Raw genomic sequence first — 11,623 nt, forward strand, 5'->3', positions numbered from 1 at the left:
CAACCTCTCCAGTCTCTGGGATTATAGGCACACACCATCATGCCTGGCTCCCTCTGAATTTTTGAAGCGGTCTGTACAGGAAGTTAGTGTGTGCCACACTGTGTGGGAAAGAAGGGTTGAAGAGGGAAAGGGAGGGATCTTTCCCTTTTCTATTTGGAGAGACTGAAGGAATTATGTTCTGGGACTTCTGACACCCCCACTGCTGGAGTAGCTAAGAAGCCAACTACTGATCCTTGCCATTGTCCAGTTCTGGCTGGAGGGATTCCAGTCCTCTTCCCTTCACTGGATAAAGGATGTGGCAGGGGAGGGAGAGGTAGAAAATGAAAGGTGGGCATAACTACCATCCAAAGGGTCACATTTTAAGTTGTATGAGTATGTTGCTGGGAATCAGGATGTATAAGAAAAGGCTCTTACCCTGGAAACTTTAGCTATAGGGTCTTAGCAACCCTGAGTGAGATCCTTAGTCCTGAAAATGGGTGCTGAAGAAGTGCTGGAGAGGGTTGCTGCCCTGAGTCACAGAATGGACCAGATAATCTCACATGTCTTTCCAGTCTCAGATTCTGTGGTTCTATGATGTCAGCCCAGGAGATAAATTCCACTTCATCATAACTCATAATAATCTTTCATATACTCCTTGTTTGGAAGAACAAAGGGATTTGGGGTAAAAATGGGAGTTCATAACCCACTTGAATCAAATGTATGAAATATGATATGTCAAGAGCTTTGTAATGTTTTGAACAACCCATAAAAAAAAGAAAAAAAAGACTCAATCAACAACAACAACAACAAAAATAAATAAATAAAATCCAATCTTTTAAGTTTAGGTTTTCTTCCTGGGTAAGTAATAGAATGAAGAATAGAATATATAATGTACTGTGCAGGGGAAGTTAAAATTCTAAGATGTGCTTCATAATTCTCAAGGAGGGCATAAAATAAAGTGATCCTTTTGAAATACCATAGGATATCCAGGAAGAATCTTAAAGAAAGACCTGCTCATATAGGGGATATGGTATGGAAGAATCAGACCAGAAGATGCAATAAGTTGACATTTATTCAGCATGTGCAAGAGCTAGGTAAATTGCTTTTTACATATTCTGACAATCATTTAATCCTGAAACAACCTGTGAAAGAGATATTATCATGACTATCCTCATATTATGGATGGAGAGATTGAAGTGTAGGATTATTAGTAGCTTGCTCAAAGTCAGCTAAGTGTCAAAGTCAAGTGGCATACCAGGCAGCCTGATATGGAAGGCTAACAACCCAACTGTCCCCTTTTAAATGTTCCTAGTAAGGAAGCTTAAGCATACACAAAGGTAGACCAAAGATGAAACCTCATTACCCATCGCCCACCTTCAAAAACTATTAATTCATGGTCAGGCTTGTTTCATTTGTGCCCCACCCATTTCCCTTCTCCAGTGTTACTTTTAACCAAATATCATACTTCCTACAATTTTGTCCTAAATGCTTAAACGCGTTTAGATATAAGGACTTAAGATATCTTTAAGATATAAGGACTTAAAGGTAAACATAATGCCATTATTACCCATAAAAATAACTACAATAATACTTCCTTTCCTCAAAAAAAAAAAAGTCGGTGTTTCAAGTTTACGTAGACCCATTTAAAAAATTCTCCTTTTGTGAATTGTCTTACATTAAAAGAGACTTTTTTGGTGTACAGGTCTATGAATTACAGCATGTGTACAGATTTGTGCAACTACTACAGTAGAATATAGAATAGTTTCATCACCCAAGAATTTATTTGTGCAATCCCTTTGAGAGAGAAATGTGTTAGGAAGACAGGGTTAAGGATCTACCTCCTCCCCTCAAGGAGTTTACAAAGGAAGTAGACAGCTCATGACCAGTGACTCCATAGGTGCCTGAAGATATGTGCTGGAACCCTGAGCCAGTCTATGAGGAGAAGCAGTGTGTGATCTACACCCTGATAGGACAGAGGGGCGCAGGCACATCAGGTGCACTGGTGTGACTGGACTCAAAAATCCACTGTTTTTTTTTTTTTTTTTTTTGTACCAGGGATTGAATTGGAGGCTATGATGGGGTTTAAAAAACCCTGGGGTAATGCAAATGCATATTTAAGTCTGAAACCTATGTCATGTTGAATTTGTTTTTCTGTTTTTTATAATAAAGCATCTGAACTGTTAATAAAATCTCTGTAAAATCCTCAAAATTACTTAAAGCCACTGTTTGCAATTATTTATTATGTTGCAACAGAAAACTAATAAAGAGTTGGTTTACTGTCGTTCTTCTTCAGAGGGAATTTTTTTTAATACTTTTTTTTTTTTTTTTAGTTGTCAGTGGTCTTTATTTTACTTATTTATATGCGGTGGTGAGAATTGAACCCAGTGCTTCACACATGCTAGGCAAGTGCTCTACCACTGAGCTGCAACCCCAGCCCCAGAGCAAATTTTTTCAACCATCTCAATCTTATTTGACATCCTGACTCTGTACTGCATTTTCTTAGCATTTACCACGGTGGTTATGTCTGATTTATTTTGTAATTAATTATGTTTTTGATTTTTTCCCTAAACTTTGACCTCTATTAGGGTAGGATACTTCCAGCCCTTCATTCCATACTTTCAGATATTAAGTGCTCAATGAACATTTGGAAATTATACTGCTTTGTTATCACAGATAGTACAAGAAAGGAAAATTATTGTCCATCTTATATATGAATATAAATGTATCGTTCTTAATTAATGTATTAGCAAATTTTTATCTAACAGTTATTTAAAAAAATTATTTCATATTGAGTTTATCTCAGGAATGAAAGATGTTAAAGATAAGAGGTCTATGGATGAATTTCTTCCCAATTACAGATTAAGGAAACAGGGTGCGATAGCACATGCTTATAATCCCAGCAACTCTGGAGGCTGAGGCAGGAGGATTGCAAGTTCAAAGCCAGCCTCAGCAACTTAGTGAAGCCCTATGTAACTTAGCAAAACTCTGTCTCAAAAAAAAAAAAAATTAAATGGGCTGGGGATGTAGTTCAGTGGTAGAGCATGTGCCTACTGGAATACTATCACCAGTATCAAAGCAAAGACCAAAATAAAAACTCTACAACAATCTGTTTTAAAAGATTAAGTAAGAATTAACACCTGATCATCTCCTTAGTTGCAGAAAAAGCATTTAATAACATTCAGCCCTATAACTCTTAGAAAATTAGAAATAAATGGGAATTTCCTTAACTTGATAAATATTATGTACCAAAATCCTATTGTAAACATCATGCTTTTAGATATATTTCATTTAATTTAGAACAAAGCTAGAATGTCTGTAATTAATGATATTATTGGATATGATATTAATAATCCTTGACTAGGAGGTGACAGCCCTTTTCTCCTTAGGACAGATAGCACATATTTTAGGACATGTTGTCTCTGTCTCAACTATTCATCTTTGCTTTTGTAGCTTAAAAACAATCATAGATAATACATAAATCAATGAGCATAACTGTGTTCCAATAAATCTTTATTGGGGGTGATATTTAACCTGAAGGCCATGGTTTGCTAATTCTGGTACTAGCCAGTGCAATAACTTAAGAAAAGTAAATGAGGGATGAAAGTTGAAAAGAAAGCAACAAAATAATCAGTATTAGCTTATAACATGCGTTTGCATAGATAATTTAGGAAAATCAATGCATCATAGAGAAGGTGTGTCTCTGAAAAGGGAGAAGGGTCCAAGGTGTTCCAGAGAGAAGGGGGAACTTATTCAGGACCAGTGAGGTTCTTAGCATACATGATAAAAAATAATTTGTCTGTGCCATTTGGAAGCATAGACAGGTTTATTTAGGAAAGTAGAGTTACATTCAAGGGAGAATATGGGTCCTTTCAAGAATGAAAGATGCATTTGGGGGGGTTCCTGGCTCTTCTATTAAAGAAACTTGGTAAGGGATGAGTGTAAAGGGTATGTAAGAATGATATCAGTCTGTTGACCTCAATGTGGTTTCTGGTGGTCTGATCAATCTCCAGATCCTTAGGCTGACATGGTCTTCATTATCTGATCAGTAGGTAGCGCTGCAAAGTCCCCTAAATTATAGTTTTCTTGAAATATTGTAACTCTCTTCACTTTATTGGGGAGTTAATTCACAGTGCTCGATTTACAGGTTTCCCAGGAACCTGGGAGAGACAGACTGGAAGAGAGATGGGCTTCAAGTGGTGACAGGCCCTGAAAAGTATGCAAAACTTCTGAATTAAAATCTTATTTCCATGGGCTGGGGATGTGGCTCAAGCGGTAGCGTGCTTGCCTGGCATGTGTGCGGCCCGGGTTCCATCCTCAGCACCACATACCAACGAAGATGTTGTGTCCGCCGAGAACTAAAAATAAATATTAAAAATTCTCTCTCTCTCTCACTCTCTCTTAAAAAAAAATTTAAAATCTTATTTCCAATCGGATGCAATGGCGCTGCATATCTGTAATCCCAATGGTTTTTGGAAGTTTAAGGCAAAAGAACTGCAAGTTCAAAGCCAGTGTCAGCAATTTATCAAGGCCCTAAGCAACCTAGAGAGACCCTGTCTCAAAATAACAAACTCATAAAGGACTGGAGATGTGGCTCAGTGGTAAAGTGAGCCTGAGTTTGATTCTCAGTAAAAATAAATAAAATCTTATTTCTTTGTCCTTCCTTGATGTCTCCTTTCTACCCATTTCTTATTTCTTCTATCCTACCTCAAATGGAACAAAGAGAAAATTCAACATTCATAGGGCCCAGGGGGTATAGCTCAATGGTGCCACAAAATCCTCGGTAACAATCCACCCCACCAAACAACAACAACAAAAACCTAGATATAACCTCAACCTAAAATAGAAAAAAGTTCATTATATCATAATTACTAAGTATAAAATATTAATATTGCAGTAATAGTTTAATATGTTAATATCAACAAAAAATACGAAGTACCTAGCAATAAATATAAAAAGGAGGTACAAGGTCTGCATGACAAAAATGATTAAATTTCTTTAAAAGACGTGAAGAGCTGGGCATGGTCAAGCATGTTCAAAGCCAGTGACTTTGAACATGTAATTTATGTAATCCAAGCAATTTGGGAGTCTGAGGAAGAAGGATCACAAGTTTGAGACCAGTCTGGGAAACTCAGTGAGATCCTGTCTCAAAATAAAAAATTAAAAGGGCTGGGGATGTAGCTCAGGGGTTAAGCACCCTTGGGTTCAATCTCCACTGCCCACCTTCTCCCCTCCCCACAAAACAAAATAAAACATAAAGGCTGGGCACGGTGGAGCACACCTGTAATCCCAGTGGCTCTTAGAGGCTGAGGCAGGAGGATCTTGAGTTCAAAGCCAGCCTCAGCAAAGCAGCCAGGTCCTAAATAACTCAGTGAGACCCTGTCTCTAAATAAAAATATCAAAAAAGGACTGTGTGGGGGTCTGGGGTTGTGGCTCAGTGGTAGAACGCTCACCTTGAATACATGAGGTACTGGGTTCAATCCTCAGCACCCTCATAAAAATAAATAAAAACATAAAAAAAAACAGAGCAACAATGCATTGCTATGCCTAATTGTGTTAATAACTCCCTGGCCAAAATAAAACTCATAAAAAAAGGGGGGGGGGCTGGGGATGTGGCTCAAGTGGTAGCACGCTCGCCTGGCATGCGTGCAGCCCAGGTTCAATCCTCAGCAACACATACAAACAAAGATGTTGTGTCTGCCGAAAGCTAAAAAATAAATATTAAAAAAAAAGGACTGGGGATGTGGTTCAGTGGTTAAGCACCATTGAGTTCAATCCCTGGTACAAAAAAAAAAAAAAGCCATATTAAGAAACCTTCTTCATTTCAGAGGATAGCAGCTCCATCTTTCCAGTAGTGCACACAAAATCTTTGGAGTTATCCTGACCCCTTTTTTTCAAACTCTACAATAAGCCTTCAGGAAATCCTCTTGGTTTGATCTTAAAACATACTCAACATCTACCTACCTCTCACCACTCCCATTGCCATCACTCTGATCTAAACCACGCCTTTCTCTCCTTTGGATTCTCTTAGATGCACCTTAATTAGCCCTGTTTCCATCCATCTTCCTCTACCATCCAGTTTCCACACAGCAGGCTGAGCACTCCTCCTATCACTTCAGCCAGACCATGCCACTCTTTGACTCAAAATCCTACAATTGCTCGGCACCACACTTATTTATTATGTGCATTGTCTCTTGCCCTTTCTGTGAGCTCCATGAAGGTAGTAATCTTGACTGTTTACTGATGCAACCCAAGTTCCTTGAAAAGTGCAAACAAGAAAAGAGGAAACTGTTTTGCTCTAGGAAAAATTATACATGAAAGAAATTATAATCATAGATTGTTACCATTAAATCAAGAGGTCAAGTAATCCCTAAGCACAGGGTATCTCCCTGGCTGACTTACCAGACTTCCATAAACCCAGTGGGGAAGGAAACAGTAGGCTCTTTACTACACATGACACAGCAGGCAATATGAGCTTCATGTTGCAACAATTTGCCCTGTGCCTCAAGATCCAAGGGGGAGGGTGGGCGTGGTGGCACACACCTGTAATCTCAATGACTTGGGAGGCTGAGGCAGGGGGATCACAAATTTAAAGCCAGCTTCAGCAATTTAGTGAGGCTCCGAGCAATTCAGTGAGATCCTGTCTCTAAATATAAAAAGGGGGCTGGGGATGTGGCTCAGTGGTTAAGTGCCCCTCAATTTAATTCTCAGTACACACACAAAAAAAAAATCCAAGGGGGACCATGGGAAGGAAAGCAGAGTGAGCCAGTGGAGGCTGAATACACAGTGGTCTCTGTCACACCTGGGAAACACTAAGCTTAGGAAACCCCTGATCTTATAAGGGGACCAATACCATATCTGCCCAAACTTTGCTCTATACCAAGGCATATACCTTTGTTATCCTGGTTAGGAAACAAAACAAATCTTCTCTGGGGAGGGAAGGAGATCTTTAATAAGATCTGCAACCATCACCAGAGAACCATGCCTCTAAATCTCTCCTGAGGGACTTACAAAGACTCCTTGACTTTATAAACAAATCTGCCCTCTGTCCTAGAGAAAGACACTACCTCGAGCTTCTATGGCTGTTTGCTATCCAAACACCCCGGATGTTTGATGCCTATTAAAAGGGCTAAAGCCTTTCCTAAAGTGGCAAGAAATGTGTAACACTAGAAAAAACAGTGCAAAGACGTGAAAGTAGTTATGTTTGGGAACAGAACTAGTAAAGGGGAGGGACCTGGTTGTCATTATATTGCTTTTGTAGCTATTTTTCTCCACACAACTAAATTCAGTGATGAGGCCTCGTTGAACTTGCTCTAGCAGAAGCCTTTGATCCGGATGATTATTCCATCCTCCTGAAATATCGTCTTCCTGTTTCACTTACTTGGTTTTCCTCCTACCTCTCTGTCTATCCTTTCTCCCTTTTACTGGTTCCCTTTCTTCTGTTCTACCTCTTAAGGTTGAAGTAATTCAGGACTCAGTCCTTGGTAATCCCATGGCTTTATGGCTGACAAGTCTCAAATTCTGCAATCATTAGAAATCTTGACAAGGGGCTGGGGATGTGGCTCAAGCGGTAGCGCGCTCTCCTGGCATGCGTGTGGCCCGGGTTCGATCCTCAGCACCACATACAAACAAAGATGTTGGATTCGCCAAAAACTAAAAAATAAATATTAAAATATTCTCTCTCTCTCTCTCTCTCTCTCTCTCTCTCTCTCTCTCTCTCTTTAAAAAAAAAAAAAGAAATCTTGACAAGAGCAATTTTGGTTAAGTGGTAAGAGCAAAATCCTGGCTGGAGAGGATAAGAGGGACATTTATAGATTTATAAAGTATAGATACAATTCTTTCAAGAATTCACATTATCTTTGCATTACAAATATCAAATAAAAACTTATATTCAACCAAACACATAAATCCAAACGTTAAGAAATTGTAAAAAGGGCTGGGGATGTGGCTCAAGCGGTAGCGCGCTTGCCTGGCATGCATGTGGCCTGGGTTCGATCCTCAGCACCACATACAAACAAAGATGTTGTGTCCGCCGAGAACTAAAAAATAAATATTAAAAAAAAATTCTCTCTCTCTCTCTCTCTCCTCTCTCACTCTCTCTTTAAAAAAAATTGTAAAAAATTCACTGGGCACAGTGATGCATGCCAGTAATCTATAATTGCAGCTATTCAGGAGGCTGAAGCAGGAGGATCATGAGTTGGAGGACAGCCTCAGCACTGGGGATATGGTTCAGTGGTACACTGTCCCTGGGTTCAATCACCAGTAGCCTAATAATAATAATAATAATAATAATAATAATAATAATAAATCATACCTCTTCATGTTCACAACACTAGAAAAACTAGGGATAGTAGGAACATACCTCAATATTGTAAGAGCTATCTATGCTAAGCCCAAGGTCAATATAATTCTAAATGAAGAAAAATTGAAAACATTCTTTCTAAAAACTAGAATAAGATAGGGATGCCCTCTTTCACCACTTTTATTCAGTACAGTCCTGGAAACTCTAGCTAGAGCAATCAGACAAATGAAAGAAATTAAAGGGATATACATAAAGAAAAGAAGAACTATCTCTGTTTGCTGATAGCATGATTCTATATTTAAAAAATCCAAAAAATTCTACAAGAAAACTTCCAGAACTAATAAATTAATTCAGCAAAGTAGCAGGATATAAAGTCAATACCCATAAATCAAATGCATTTTTATACGTAAGTAATGAATCTGCTGCAAGAGAAATTAGAAAAACTACCCCATTCACAATAGCCTCAAAAAAATTACTTGGGAATCAATCTAACAAAAGAGATGAAAGACCTCTACAATGAAAACTACAGAACACTAAAGAAAGAATTGAAGAAGATCTTAAAGGATGGAAAGATCTCCCATGTTCATGGATAGGGAGAATTAATATAGTCAAAATGGTCATACAACCAAAACTGTTATACATATTTAATGCAATTCCTATTAAAATCCCAATGATATTCTTCATTGGACAAGAAAAAGCAATCATGAAATTCATTTGGAAAAATAAGAGATCTAGAATAACCAAAGCAATCCTCAGCAAGAAGAGTGAAGCAGGTAGCATCACAATACCAGACCTTAAACTATACTACAGAGCAATAGTAACACAAATGGCATGATATTGGCACCAAAATAAACATGTAGACCAGTGGTACAGAATAGAGGACACAGAGACAAACCCACCACATAAATACAGTTATCTCATACTAGACAAAGGTGCCACAAACATACATTGGAGAAAAAATAACCTATTTAACAAATTGTGCTGGGAAAACTGAAAATCCACATATAGCAAAATGAAATTAAACCTCTGTCTCTTATCCTGTGCAAAAATCAACTCAAAGTGGATCAAAGACTTAGGCACAAGAACAGAGACCCTGTGCCTAATTGAAGAAACAGTAGACTTATTAACAAGAAGTCCTAAAGTTCAAGAAGTAAAATCAAGAATCAATAAATGGGTTGGATTCAAACTAAAAAGCTTCTTCTCAGCATAGGAAACAATCAATAACATGATGAGAGAGCCTGCAGAATGGGAAAAAGTCTTTACCACACGCACCTCAGATAGAGGTCTCATTTTATATACCTAAGATCCATAAAGAACTAAAAAAACTTAACACCAAAAAATAACCCAATCAATACATGGGTTAAGAAACTGAACAGATACTTCACAGAAGAAGAAATACAATCGATCAACACACATATGAAAAAATTTTCTAGCAATTAGAGAAATGCAAATCAAAACTAATCTAAGATTTCTCTCACTCCATCAAACTTGCAATTATCAAGAATACAAGCAATAATAAGTATTGGTGATGATGTAGGAAAAAGGAACACTCATACATTACTGGCGGGACTGCAAATTGATGCAACGGTTATAGAAAGCAGTATGGAGCTATCTTAGAAAACTTGATATCACCATTTGATATCACCATTTAACCACCTTTTGACCTAGCTATCCCACTCCTTGGTTTATACTCAAAGGACTTAAAATCAGCATACTGTGACACAGTCACATTAATGTTTATAGCAGCTTAATTCACAATAGCTAAACTATGGAACCAACATAGATGCCCTTCAATAGATGAATGGATAAAGAAAATGTGGTACATATACACAATGGAATGTTACTCATCCTGAAAGGAGAATGAAATTATGACATTTTCAGGTAAATGGATGGAACTAAAGAATACCATGCTAAGTGAAATAAGCCAATCCACAAAATCAAAAGCCAAATGTTTTCTTTGATAAGCGGATGCTGGTCCATAGTGGGGCTGGGGTGGGGGCAGGTCAGGAAGGATGAGAAACTTTAGAGGAGAGTGGGGGGAGGGTTCGGCTGTGGGGATGGGAAGGACTGTAGAATGAGACAGACATTATTACCCTATATACATGTATGATTACCCTACTAGAGTGACTGCACTGTGTACAGCCAGAAGAATGAGAAGTTGTGCTCTATTTGTGTACAATATGTCAAAATGCATTCTATTGTCATGTATAACTGATTGGAACAAAATTTAAAAAGTAAACAAATAAGAAAGATAAAAATCATAAAACATTCAAATAAATCCTAATAGAAATGATTTGCTTTCACTCTTGTAAATTCTTTCCTTTATAAACATTTTTTCTACACATATATCTTCTAAACTGCAACTTACTAAATCTGGATCTACCAATGTGAGCCAGTAATTTAAACTTTTGGTTGTCTTAGTTCCTTGATTTGTTCACTATGTCTCAGGGTGGTGGGTAGTAGTCCTGACTTTTGTGGAGGAAAGTATTTTTTGGATCCATCTGCTGTTTGAAAAATCTATTCTTTCCTTACGTGATTTCTACACCTTCTGCTATTGGTATATTTATTTGTTTGATTGCAGTCCTGGAGATTGAACCTAGGGCCTGAGAGCATGCTAGGCAAATGCTCCACCACTGAGCCACATCCCCAGCCCAGCCTATTGCTTGGTATTCTCACTCTGTCACAAAGGCAGACGGTGATTGATTTCTTGGCACTATTGACATTTTGGGCCAGATATTTGGGAACTATTTTGTTGCTTATCAGCATATCCAACTTCTTTGCACTAGATGTGAATGGCATCCGCCAGTTCTGACAATTGAAAATATATCCAGACATTGCCAAAGGTCCTAAGAGACAAAATCTTCCTGGTTCAGAACACTGTTGAAGATCATTGGGAACAATAAGCTGCAGAGAGCCTGGCATGAAGGTACATGTGGGTGAGGGTTGACGGAACCGGGGAGGCAAAACCGAACAGTTCTGTATTGCTTCTTTTTTACTTTTGCCTCTGTTCTGGTCTTTGTTATTCTTTGTTATTTAAAACGACCCATGTCCCTGAGGAACACTGTGTTTTAATGTCTGCTGTACCTTTCCTGACTCTTTCTTGCGGTGGCACAGGCTGAGGGGTGAGGAGCCGGTATCTGGAGAGGATTAATTTCTTTCATGTGTACATAAAGAGCCCTGGGCATTATTGAGATCAATTCCTTCTCTCTCTTTTTCAATTCTTTTTTTTTTTTTGATCTTAGTTTTCCTGCCTACTACTCATTGATCCACCTTTCCCAAGGACTAACGTTTGAATCAAGTCCAAGCTCTTCATGCCCTTTTTGAACATTGTAATTTTGTTAAAGA

Source organism: Ictidomys tridecemlineatus, chromosome 10 (assembly GCF_052094955.1).
Source record: "Ictidomys tridecemlineatus isolate mIctTri1 chromosome 10, mIctTri1.hap1, whole genome shotgun sequence".
NCBI classification, from domain to species: domain Eukaryota; kingdom Metazoa; phylum Chordata; class Mammalia; order Rodentia; family Sciuridae; genus Ictidomys; species Ictidomys tridecemlineatus.